The sequence below is a fragment of the Apteryx mantelli genome, chromosome 2 (assembly GCF_036417845.1).
Source record: "Apteryx mantelli isolate bAptMan1 chromosome 2, bAptMan1.hap1, whole genome shotgun sequence".
NCBI classification, from domain to species: Eukaryota; Metazoa; Chordata; class Aves; order Apterygiformes; family Apterygidae; genus Apteryx; species Apteryx mantelli.
Window position 1 is genome coordinate 109,504,996 of NC_089979.1, and position 13,242 is coordinate 109,518,237.

A 13,242-nucleotide genomic window follows, 5' to 3' on the forward strand; every position below is an offset into this window, starting at 1 on the left:
ACTTTTGATTGCCTAACCACTCGACCCTAATGACGTTTGACTGCCGTTTAAATTTTAATGGAGCATAATGGCTATATTTAAACAACTATAGTTCTTTGTAAAATCAGAAAGGAATATACTAAAAAAGTAACCACGGAGAGAGGTGCTTCCTGTAATCAAAATTATTCTCGGTAGTTTCTCTCTTGTGAGAAGAAACTATGCTCATTTTAATAATAACACATAATTTTAGTTTCACTTGTCTATTTTAGGAGTGTTTGGTCTGATAAATATTTTTTTTTATATATTCAAGCCATATAGAAATATAATTTTTATGTGTTTGCTCATGACTTTTTTGGTGACTTTAGCATACATGAAACTAATAGCTCTTCTGGAAGACAGGTGCTGAGGCACACAGACTAAACGTCATGTCCCTCCTTTTCTTGAACTTAAAAAGTTGGTATCTGTGGAATTTTAGGTACTGATCTTCAAACTTTCTCCTTTTGGGGCAAATTACTGTGCATAACAACACTTACATACTGAGATTCTTTTAGGCCTATAAAAAAAGCCATTTGGCTACAGATAATGCAGTTAATCCAGAATTTGGGCCTCTGTAAGCAAAAAAGAAAGCTCTTTTTTAGAAGTCAGCTGGTGTGTTTTTTGTGGACCAGTGGTGTTTTGCTTTTCTTTTTTAAATTAACATGCTAAATACAGTGCTTCAGAGGTAGAGGAGTCTGGAGACTGGAACTAAATTGTGAAATATATTATGATTTACAAGCCACTCTTTTTGGGGAGGAAGAAAGGCTGATGCTTCCAAAGACTGCCCACAACTGCCTCCACAAAACTACAGCCACAAAGCATTACTTCTGGGTCATATCCTCCACTGAGTATGCTCTTCATTAGATCAGGGCGACAATTGTTTGTGTTACCACAACACCTATAGGTTCCAGTTAGGAGTGGGACCCACTGAGCTAAATACTCTTGGAATACATAGTACTAATTACTTCCCCAAAGAGCATAAATGGGCTGGACAGAAGAGGAAGAGCCAGAGGCTGAGCTCACCTCTCCTGACAAGTTGCTGCCTGAGATCATGTAGCTTCCATCTGACAACATTTAAAAGCAACAACCTGTTAAGTGGCTTGTATAAAATCTCCACATAAGTATTTTAGGACATGTTTTAAAGATTTTCTTTTTTGGTAGACACAATCGCATCCATTTGTACATTGAGACCTTTAGAGCATTACCCAGTTGTATGCAGGAATAAATTTTCTAAAAGATAAAAATGCCATTTATACATATACATATGTATATATAGATATATATATCTGTATATATGTGCATGTGTGTGTACATACAGGTATTCATCCTTTTCCAGTTTGGAAAAAAGCCTTGTCTTTACTAGCAGACTTACTGAACTTAAACTATCATCAAATTCATTAAAATCCAATGTAAATATTTAACACAATTATATTTTATGCCATTAGAACTTCTCAGCTTGAAACAATGCATATTTCTTACCACGTCAGTGAAAAAGAACTATTAACCTACATGAATCCCAACAGAAGACTAACTCTCACTTGGTTTGCCTGAAGCTTTGCTATAAACCTTACCATATACGCAGACCTATCAATCTTCAAAGGTATGTCTCTGTTTTTTATATACTGGAAATTATCAGATCTAGCACATTCCCGAATTACATATCACTTTAAAACTTGTCCTCCTGGACGGTGATATATAATTTCACTTCTATTTTTTGAGGTTCTTCCTGATTCTTTTACTTAGGTGGCCCTAGAAGATAAAGCAGTTTCCTGTCATTTCTAAAATACTGTCCATCAGCACTTGCCCCATGGAAAAGGGCTATCAAAAATGTGAGTTCTGAAGTTGACTCTAGAAGAGCAAAAAACAGATCTCATGTTTACATGGTGCACTTCTTTAAAAGGCAATAAGATTGTACCTCTCTCTTCCTCCAGTATTCTCTTCAGCATCTAGACTGCTGAAAAGAGAAAAGAAGTTGTACAAAAGGAACATGCCTTGAAGACTAAGATAACTATCCTACGAATATAATTTAATTAAAAATATATATATCGACTATGAGTAAAATAGATGTTGGTAATCCAAAGCAGCTGATCAAAAGCTGATCAATCAAAGCTACTATGGTTAGGGATGTGGGGAACTAGTGATTTACACAGTGAGCAAACTTCTGTGACTCAACCGTGTATGCTTTTGTTTTTAATACACTTTAGATATAGATGCACCTAGAACTATTGTTTCAGTGCTCACCCCTCTCCACATGTACAAATGCTACAAAAGTATAACAGGTTCCAAGAATAAATCTCTAGTTTTATAGCTCTGTTTAAAGATCAAATGTACAAAGTGACTAAGAAACACTCCTTTGCTAGATGAGACTTAGAAATACTACCCTCCTAAATACACGGTAGCTGTTTGTCCCATGACTGACTCAGCCAATCAGAGCGATGCCTTGCAATCCAAGGGATGGTACTTTATTCCCAGCTTCTAAAATCGTGACGTTATTCCAACATCCTTTAAAATCTATGAGTAGGACTGGCAATAAGATATGCAGAGAACCTTCTATAATATACACAGGTATTAAATCTACTGTACCTTCTCATGTAAGAAGCAATATTTCCAGTTAAAAGCTATGACAATAATAAAAAGTAATGTGAATCCATCTGTGTGTCAGGCAGGTGTAAATTCTAGTCTACAACATTGGTTTAGTGTAGTTCAGAAATAAGGTGTTAACCAATAGGCCTTCTTCTAATCAGCCTCCTCAGCTATGCTCCTTAATTTTAAATGGTGTTTAATATATTGTTGCTTTTTGATCCCATCTCAGTGGAATCCCATTCTCCAGCTAGTTAATGAAAGTGGCAAAGTGAGCAATGATATAGGTGAATAACCCAGCAACACACTTGTCCACATAGGATTGATTCCCTTATTTTTTTCCTTTCTGCCAATCTTAATTTTGCAGCCCTTCCACAGAGCTCCACATTCTCCACTGCTCTCTGGGACACGTCCTGGTCTCCAGAGGGCCAGAAAACCACAATGCAAAAGGAGGAGGATGTTATCTATCTATGCGTACACATATGCATTGTCAACACTGTCTTCATAAATTCTGAGATTTTTTTTCATTAAATATTTAAACCAAACCAAGACAAACAGGATTTGCATTCTGGTTTTGGAGGTTTTGCATTTTCTAGCTGCTCAGAAGATAAAAGGGCTCTCAACTTCCTTTCAGAAGGAGGAAGCTGGTGTTCATACCTTACAATATGATTCAAGGAGCTGGAGTATTCAAGGAGACCGCCTTTCCCACTGAACAGAATGAAGCTTAAAATAAAATCATGAAACTGGAAACATTTTAGGCACTGTGCTTTCTTGCTTTTTGGAGATGACCAGCATTTCTCAAATTGCAAAACATGTAAATAGCTACCGCCTACTAATGAAAATGGCCTCAATAAATACATGCAGTTCTTCAAAATTTGTCCATATTTTGTAATGTCAGTTTGCTATAACAACAAGTGTTATTTAAAAAAAGAGCTGAAAGATCTTATGAGATCATCCTTTAGGCTAAATTTGGGGTTGTTCATTAGTAATATACTATTTAAAATACTGAACAACAGAGGTTCATTGTTATTCTTGCACTAGTATTAAAGTATTAATAACCTGTTTTTCATCTGTTGAAGGAGTAAGTTATCACAAGTTTATTTAATAGGAAGTGATGCAGTCCTTTTATTCACACTATGACTTGGGCTTGCACCCAATTTTAACACTGCAGTGCAGCATCAGGGAGAGAGGATGGCACAGCTAACATTGTTGTTTTTCTGAGGAGACTTTAAATGCAAGTTTAGTCTGTCTTTAGCACTCACCCAACATTGGACAGATGGAATTAAGGTATAGTAATCAAAACTCCATTACAATATGAAAGAAAGCTAACCCTGCCTTGAGAATTCAAGTTTTTTGACTGCTAGGCTTTTTCCCTCTCTAAATTATTGTTCTGAATATGGCTTTAAAAGCTTGCTCCTAAACAGTGCCATTTGCTACTGAAAAGTATTAAGCCCCTACAACTCTTACTGATAAATGTAGGAACAAACAGAATAGAACAGTCCATAAAAATAAGCTCTACAACAACAAACAGTTAATTTATTTGGGATTTTTTGTTTTACCAAAAAGAAAAGATGAAAAAGAATGCAAGAGATATCAAAGATATCAAAGATAGAAATGAAAACAACGTAGCTACCATGACTCTCATCTGATTTTGACAAGTTGAACTTCTTGTTGAGGGTCTCTGGTGTATAATCCAATATTCGCCAATAAACACATCAACAGGATAACAGAAATGGAGAGGTAACAGCCCTTTGATAAGCCTATTAAAAGGAGAATTATGATCAAGGTATTTTGACATCCTTGGCAGAATATAGTCCTCACTGTAACCAAATGTGGGTTAATGTAGCACTGACAGATAATTTTCACCTAAAAAAGGGTTGTATGAAAATGTAGATTTCAATGAGAAATGAATCTTTTTAAAAATTTCACTTCTCAAGGGGGCAAAAGAGCATTAAAGACCCACAAAATATAAATCTGGAAACCAGTGCTCCTCTCCTTTGTCCAGTCAATTTTTTTTGGTTGCACTAATTTGATCAAAATTGAGCACTCCTGAAATTCATAAGTGAGTTTTCAGTAAAGATAAACCTTCAGACAATACTAATGTCTTTTGTAGTACTGAGATAAAAAATAAAAAGTTACTTTTGTTAGGGTTTTCTAAAGACCTATCTATATATGGTGGAGAGGAGGAAAAAAATCCCCAAACCAAAAAAAAAAAAAAAAAACCTTTCCTGAATGTCCTGACGATGCTGTGAATGGCAAAATGAAATTAGTTTTGTGTATGTATAAGCTGACCTATGCATATTTTAAATGAGAGGAATCAGTGGTTTGAAGACAGTTTTAAGATCATAATCATAGGAAAACAGATAAAACAGAGAATTAATCTTAGAAAATATATATGATTTTGAAGCATCTTCAAGTACTAGCTTTTTCCTCTTTACCTTGAGTTGATTAGGAAGAACCTGAGATTTAAAGTACTGGGATCAAGAGAGATAATGAGTAGTGTTCTATAATTAATTCAGTGTAAAAGGCACAGATATAGTCTGTCAATATCTTTACTCCGCTCAGAATTGTTCCTGCCTTTTAAAATTCCACTGTTCAGAAAATGCAGAGTTTATATAGACCTAAAATAAATCCTATGGCATTTTTGTGGCAGGCTGAGACTCAAGTTCCTAAATCAGCACCCAAAATTGAGGAAGCCTTTCAACCTAATCTTACAATGGCAAGACTTTGATTCTTCTGCAGAAGTATTATACTGTTGTGTGAAAGCCACGCATTGCTCAGGAGGCTGGACATTAAAATTATCCTTTGCACTTGAGAACAAATCCTCTCCTCAACCATAGAGGCAGCTGGAGTTAACTGGCTGTGAAATGGGAAGCTGCATGAGGGATAAGGGAGCTGAAATTGCTGAACTAGCATTCTGCAAACTCGGACGTGGAGATTGTGTCACCACTTCTTCAGCTGTATGGCACCAAAACATGCTGGCACCGCTGTCCCCAAGCCCCAGAGCCACCAGCACTCTCAGAGCTGTGAACACTGCCCTCCAATTTCTAAAACTGGAATAGGTTTTAAACTACGACAGGGGCATATTTGTTTAATAAGTAGAGACAGTGAACACATTTTAACTTAATACATTGAGAACAGTGCAGTCTAAGTAAAGAATACCCAGAGTTTGACAAATGAGAATTGTATTCTTACTACTTCTCCTTCTCCTGCGCATCTGTGACAGAGGGAGCACAGGAAAGGAAAATTTGTGTCTGACAAACAAATTTCTTGGTGGTTTGAAGACAGTGGCAGCCTGCAGTCTCAAAAGACTTCATAGAATAGCAGCTTCAAGCCAGGCTGCAGCAGATATTCACAGTAAAGATATTAGCATACCTATCAACCACATCACGCTTCAGGTGTATAATTGGCTATGAACAGAAGTGCACAGTCCATTATCTTTTTTGCGTGAAAACCAAACCTGTGATTTCAGCCTATGAAACCTGTGTGAGGATAGTATCCATCCACTAACTCAACCTGAATACAATTTTACAAAAGAGGATTGTGCATTTAAAATATGAATGCACAAACCAATTCTAACCATGATCCATTTTCTACTTTATATTTACTTTTCAAAGACTAAAAAACAAGTTAGTTTACAGAGCTACCCACAGAAGGGTTTGCTTATGCAGTTAGTGATGGAATTAACTGGGGAGGTGGACGGAGGAACCCCCAGTTGAGTTGAAGCTTTAGTTCATGGGAGAAAAGAGCAAAACAATCTCTTCCCTTTAATTTTGAGTAAAGATTGTTTAATTAAGAGGACTTGTATGATTCAGAATGTCCCAATTAAGCGGTTGTATCATTTAAACAGAATGGATCTAACCATTATTAAGCATTATTTATAGCTGCTCGTCTTTGCAACTCAATTCATTCTATGGAAGCATTTGTTGTGACCTTCAGCCACTATCTTAACACCTCTGATTGTAACTGGCAGAGCAAATTCTTGGTTACTGCTGTATGAGAGAGACACAGCACTAGCCTGGAGCAATTTCTGACCTTTAGCTGCCATATTAATATCTATAATTGGAATTGAAAGGCCATTTAGGCTGAATATCACCCCAGCAAAGCAATCTGAGCAATTATGATTATCCCGTTAAAGCCACAGAACATATAAGTCCCTTGAGAAGGGGTGCAGGGGAAAGGGTTCTGGAGATTAGTCCCATTAAGTTGGTTTTTCCAATTTCACTTTGACAGTTCTAACAAATAAAACAATCCTATTTTCTGTTGTTTGAAAATTAAATCAAAGGTCTTATGAACTAAATGTCTGATTCAAGTGATTTCTAACTTCATCCTTCAGAATGCGAAGGGTCAACATCTGTGATAAATTAGATTATTCAGAATCATGAACCACTGAACCTGATTGCCAAACCTGTAGCAGTCTGTTACAGTAGGATTTATCTTGTACTGACATTTTCTTTTAAGAAGTTTGGTCTGGGATATGTAGCAAACCTACCACCTACTCAATCAGAACATGAAGGAACATAAGAAAGGAAAAAGGAAAAAAAAATTCAGAGCTTTCTGAGCTGCCAATTTTTTTTCTGAGTCTTTGTCAACCCTTGATATATCCTACATGTAGATGCAGCAGCTTTATCTATAATACACCACCTTACTACCACCAGCAGCAATGCTTTTACTACCTCACAAGCATGAGTTACAGTACCTCTGCCAAATGAAAATGCCTGCTCTCTCAGGAGGAATAAAGATGGTCAGCTGTTCATCAGTAATTACAGACTATGTTTGCCCCACAGAACTGTGATATTACTTGCACTTAACCGTTCTCCTTATATGTACGCATGGATGAAAGAATAAAATATCACTTTCTCTTACTTTTTTTATACAGTTTTCCCTGTATTGCCCATAGCACTTATTTTTGCTTTGGCTATCTAGATGCTCTCGTCTGGACTTCCTGTACTTCTCAGCCAGATGAAATGGATTTTGGATGAACACTCCCACACTGAAACAACTCCTTTAGGAAACCCTCTGAGAGATGCTGGTGAACATCATGTTTACATTCTCTGTTTTGGCTTTGAGAGTGTTCACACGCTGCTTGAGCATGTGAACATGCAAGCATGATTCGCCTTGCAGTTCCTGAGGTAAGTGATTTGTACCTTCATCTTTTCCATATCCTTCTGGAAAGTGTCCAATATATAGCACAATTTGTGGCCAGGGAAGTCTTAACAGCCTGTACAACTTTGGGAGTTTGCTCTGACAAAGATTTACTACTTCTAAGGAGGTCTGCAATACTGCTGTCTTCAAGCCCACCTGCAGCAGTGCACTTTCCCTTCTCCTGCTCATACTCTGCCATAAGCAATGGCAGAGGCCAAGTCAGCCATAGAAGGCTGAAATCCAGCTTTCTATGGGATTCGTTATTGTATCTAAGTGTTTAACACATTCATTCCCCCTGAATGGACTATCAAGACATGGAAGGCTTTTTTGGTCTGCGAACTGTACAGTGCGCTTCTTCCAGCGTGCTGTCATTCTGGAAATTTGTCAAAAATATCAGGAAGAGATTAATATGCAGGAACAGAGCTGACTCCATTTACAACCACAGCTGCCTCAGATCATGTCATATGATGTTCCCTCCAGCACTGCTGACGTTTTTAAAGCTTTCTAGAATGGTTCAAATAAAACAGGTCACCAGGGACATCACACAGTATCATCTAACATATCCACTAGTCCCTGTTCTGGCAAGCTGTCAAAGAGATATGGATACGCACTTGTTTCTACCCAAAGGTTATTTTCTTGGTATTCAAGCTTGGGGCAAGACAGCTCTGTTATCTAAAGATCAGAGCCAAAAGAATGGGAAGAGAAAACAAGAAAACAATGGGAACTGGGACGGAGGGAGGGCAAGAACCAATGCAGCCACAGGACCCAGAGTAAAAAGGCAGAACAAACATTAATAGCAGAGTGGAAGCATGAACCAAGTCAGGTGTAGGGACTAATGTAGGCAGTCAGGCCAGGAATCAAGGCAGGAGCAGGGAAGGCTTGCTCAAGGCAGAAGCTTGAGAGCCAGGTACAAAAGAAAGAAACCAGCATAAGCCACTGCAATGTTTTTAATAGCTGTGTGCTGCAGACCAGACTCTGGTTAAACACCCTCAGGAGGTTCCACCACAAATTCCCCTGTCAGTATCTGCCCAGTGTGATTGCCTTAGTAACCACCCTGCTGAGAGTTCAACTGCAGTACCTGCCCTACGAGACTTAACTTCAGAAAAATCAGGCGCTTTTACACTGCTGAGGGGCAGGGAGGGAAAGAAGCACGTGTCTTGCAAGCACATTATACCAGGAGTTAAACAAATCTCAAGGGTTTTGTTAGTAAATTAGGGCTTCCTCTGCTGGCTTCATCATAGATTCACCCAGCAGCACTGTATTTATCAGAAGCACAGAAGGAATTATGTAGGTTGCACAATGAAAAAATGTACAGCTGTTTAATGGTGATTTGATCAATTCAGCTAGAGAAGGTGCTACAGGAGGCTGCTGTTATTTCCAAGTGTAGATAAACAAGCCACAAGCATGGTGAATTCTAATCATATGCTACATGGCTAGAGTTCAAGGTTACTGCAGGTTTAAGGCTGAATGGGCAATGGGATTCAAACTGGGACTGCTGCGAGCTTTGCAGTACACACTTCTGCTGTAGACATGCAGAACCGCACCATTACGTGGGTTTGGGCTGTAGTCTGTGAGCTGGCTAACAGGATCTTAGCGAGAGTGGGACGCTTCTGAACCGAATAACAGCGAGGCAGGCAAGAATTACAGTAATCAGCTCTTTCCAGAAGCTATTTGGATTGTTTCCACTTCTGAAGCTAGCTGCATAATTGCACCCACACTGAATTTTCAGTAGAGGAAGTCTTTTTGCAGTCATCATAGCTAAACAGGTCTCACTAGGTCTGGCTCATTGGTAATGATGCACACCAGACAGAAGTGGAAGCTAGCATTTTGAACACTAGCTTGAAGCTTTGCATGGTGATCAGTGAAGACCTATTCAGCGCCTAAACCAATGGTGACTCTTGAAGGGGAAAAAACAAAAAATAAAAAACAGGCTGAGGTCAAAGTTTATACAGGCTAATGAAGAGCCCCTGTCTTTGTCTTGGGATGATAACACACCAACTTTATCATCAGCTTTTCACCTAACTTTAGATTTCAGTAATTTAGAGGTTTACATGGGAGCTAATCATCCAAATGATGACAATCTATGTTCAGTTAGCTGGGATAACTGAGGCAGGAAAAATAGGTGTCCACTTTAGACTGAGATAAATCATACCCTAATTCTCTCCATTAACTATGGAAGGAACATAGGAACAGAAGCCTAAAGTGAGACGAATTCCCCCACTGAGAAAGAAGTGTTTTGTTTTGCTGAAAATAATGTTGTGGTTTAGAAATTCAGCTGGTATGATGAAATGAAAAGGGACTCTCAGGTTTTTGGCATTAAGGTAACCCAGTCATATGGTATTATGATAAAATGGAAGAAATGGAATGGGGTACAAAACACCCTTCATCTCTTCCCCCACCAAGAAAGAGGAGGAAACATGAATTTGGCTTTAGATCAAATCTTTCAAGTTTTAGGAAAGAAAGGGACACAAACCTATTAAAGGAAAAAGACAAATCAGAGCAAAAGTCTTGCCTAATTTTATCTTTGCAGGTATGATTGTGGAGTTTATGTTGTTACATTATATTGAAAAATAGAGATGTTCATCCATTTTCACACCATCCTTTGCCCTTGTGTTCTTACAGTTGAAACACAAATAGGAACAAAAATTAGAAACTTAGTACACTAGAAAGCTAGTTTTTCTTAAATAAAATATCAGAACAAAGAAAACTTGTTTGTTTTTAACTGGACAGAGAGATGAAGTATGCAGACGATCATGAATGCAAATGATACTCAAAAAGCCATAATGTATTTAGTTAATTATGCTAAATAATACTTACTCTGAAAACAGTTTCACTGATAGCAGCTGAACTGCTTCCAGAATGAAGCATACACCAGGCACAGTCGAGGATGTGCACAAGATGAACCAGCACCACAGCGACCAAGTATACAGCACATCCTTATGGGTAGTCTCAGGCTTCTCTTCATCATGATGACAAAAGCTCTTCACAGAGCCATTGAAATATTAAAAAAAAAATTCAATTCAACTTTTTTTTTTTCCTCCACTTCCACCAAGTATTTGTGAAAGGGGAATTTTAATTCTACTAGCTTCCAAACCAGGAAATGCATTTTATAACTGGATACAGTTTTAGCAGAAAACATATACACGTAAAAACACACAAGGAGTTTGCATGCTAGAAAGACTCTCCCTCACACAGCTTTAGACTTGATCTTGCTGTCCCTAGCCTGAAGTCCCCTGATGATCAACTTACATAATGATATCTATAGCTGAGTTTTAGATAGTAATCAGAATAGTTTGCAGCCAATCAAGCAATTTCTTCCCCTTTCCAGATTTATTAATATCAACTGAGAAATGAGTCAACAATAAAATCAAATATGAAAAAACAATCTTAATTTACCACTTGCTTAACCCTCTCTCCCTTCCAAAGTCAATATATTTATACCAGAGATGAATCTGGGCTACCTCGTATTTAAGAAAGCACTTCATTAAATGAAAACATATGAAGACATTACATGTGTTTAATAATTCCTTTTTTTTTTTTTTTTCCTTCTCCTCTTCAGAACTCTTGGTAGGGCTTTCCTCTTAACACAAACATAGGTATTTTTATATGGCTAATTAAATTCTCTTTTCATGAAGCAAAAGTTTATCCCTAAAGCAAAATATACTTAATGTTGACAGCATTGAGCTTGGGGGGGGGGTGGTTTTTTTTTTTTTACTTCTTACTTGTATGTTAAAAAAAACAAAAAAACTCAAACTCAAGAGCATACTAAATCTTATTTTCATGATATTTAATATTGGTGGGGTGGTATTACTTTAAACACCATTAAGTAATAGATTAGAGAGAATAAAAACATTTTCCATCCCCCTCAAGCTTTTAACCTTTAGGGCTTCCTTGAGGGGAAAATGATTCAAATGCCAAACAATTACGCATTCACTACGCAGAAAAGATAGCCAGGCATTTACATAGAGAAAACATGAGATACATTAAAGTTACATTAAGGCCTCTAGTTTTTCTGTTCACTAATTTTCCTGCTCATATCTCCCTCAGACAGACTCGGAGCCTTTCCCAAGCTCAGCAATCGCTATCTTCCCCAAGGGTGTGTTCATCAGCAAACTAAGCTTCCAAGCCATCAGTAACATGGCTGTCGTACAGAGTCAGCTCTGAAAGTCAGGAGAAGACTGATAAGTAACCAACAAGTACAGAACAAAACAGGATTAGCAGGCAGCTCCCTGCCAAGAGAGAAGTTAGGTTATAAACTACATTATGACATAAAGAAGATATTTTTATAGGAAGAAGCTATGGGAAGTCTTACTGAAAATAGAAGTAATCTGCTGCATGCAAAGACTAAATAAGGGGTTTGAGGGGGTGAGGTGGCAATCAGATCAAAAAAAAGTTTCCATTTCTCTCCTAAATGCAGGGGAAGAGTTCTTCTTTCCCTCCACTGCTCAGTAATCAGTGCAATGGCACAGGCTCCCCTCTGTTTTTGGCTGGTAAAGCATGAGCTCTTTCCTGTTTCCCCCAACCCCAAACTCTGGCTGTATGAACATGTATACACACCTTGACAGCTAAGTGCATATGCAAAAGACATAAATAAAACAACACTAACCCAGACAGAATTTGTTACCACTGCATCAGCAATCTGTATTGAGGCATTGTACAGGGAATGAACATCACTCAAGTCTTCACATTGAAAATTCCCATTGCAGGATACAAAAGCGGTTGGCCCATTTGTGTCTCTTGGTTAAGTATCATTTTCAACTAACAGAGTAAAGGTAGAATTTCCTTCAGTACTGCTTTTGTCAATGAGGACCCTATTTCTATTCCTGCTTGTAACTACTAATTTCCTTTTCTTTTCTAACAGTTACTATTTTATAATAATTAAACCTTACTGCAATACGGTCCCTTATTACTCTAGGTAAATATGAGGCACCAGAGGTTCATCAACAAGACTACCCTGTCAGGCAGAAAGAACATGAAACCAGTCAAATCACACTGCTGTATCTTCATAAATACAGTACTGTACTTCAGTACTATACAGTACTGTATCTTCATAGATACACATGTAGCCTTTAAAAGCAGCAGGTAAATCAGGATTTCTAATCTAATTAGCCTTAGATCATCTTTTTCTTAAGCAATCCTGTCTTCCTCCCCCATCCCACTCACTTTTTTTTTTTTCCCCCTCTAAAATCTTCATATCCTGCTCAAAACATAACAGGGATTTTTCCAATTGGGAAGTTGCCTTCTAAAACGAGAACAATCCCTACTGTTTCACAAGCCCTTAGTATCACTCATTCTAGAAGTACTTATAACATAGGTCCCGAAAGAAATAATATAAATCCTATTGCCTCCAAGCATGTTATGACTTCAGACAGAAAATTCCTAGGCATACTCACGCTTCACAGCACAAGAGCTTTGAAAGCTTTCAGGCAGTTATATAATTGCACAACTTAAAGCAAAACTTAGTCTGTGAAAAGATTAACATTTTCCGCTTCCACCAACAAA